Below are 400 nucleotides of genomic sequence, written 5' to 3' on the forward strand. Positions count from 1 at the left end.
TATAATATCGACTATCTCTGACCAGCTCGGACTAAGGCTCGCCCCGTCGTCCATACTTAGTGGTCCTAGACTAGCCTGGCGAGCAGAGGGCAAACTCTGCAACTAATTTCAATGTATAATTAACGTCTCACTACCCCTTTCCAGACCCACGAATAACCTCCCCTCGCCTCCACGGGAACGGTTCCATCCTTCTCTAACCCTAGGTACTCTCTCTGGCTGGACATCACAGCTCCGCGGATTCGGCCGCTATTATATCGATTGCGGTTCGCGCTAACTTCGTTTCTACCAAGTTGGGTTTCTATTCTGGCAATTGAGAGGGAGAGAGAAAGAGGCTGGTAGGCGAACAGAGAGAAAGACGGACACAGACAGAGAACACGAGATGAAGAAGGAGAGAGAGAGT

At 50.5% G+C, this 400-nt stretch overlaps 1 protein-coding gene across 1 annotated transcript in view; it reads left to right on the top strand.

Moving 5' to 3' along the window:
* LOC108572158 (POU domain, class 6, transcription factor 2) overlaps window positions 1–400 on the top strand; it is a 190,048-nt gene that overhangs the window by 170,210 nt on the left and 19,438 nt on the right. The window lies entirely within an intron of this gene.

Source organism: Habropoda laboriosa, unplaced genomic scaffold (genome assembly GCF_001263275.1).
Source record: "Habropoda laboriosa isolate 0110345459 unplaced genomic scaffold, ASM126327v1 scaffold107, whole genome shotgun sequence".
In the NCBI taxonomy this organism is placed as follows: Eukaryota; Metazoa; Arthropoda; class Insecta; order Hymenoptera; family Apidae; genus Habropoda; species Habropoda laboriosa.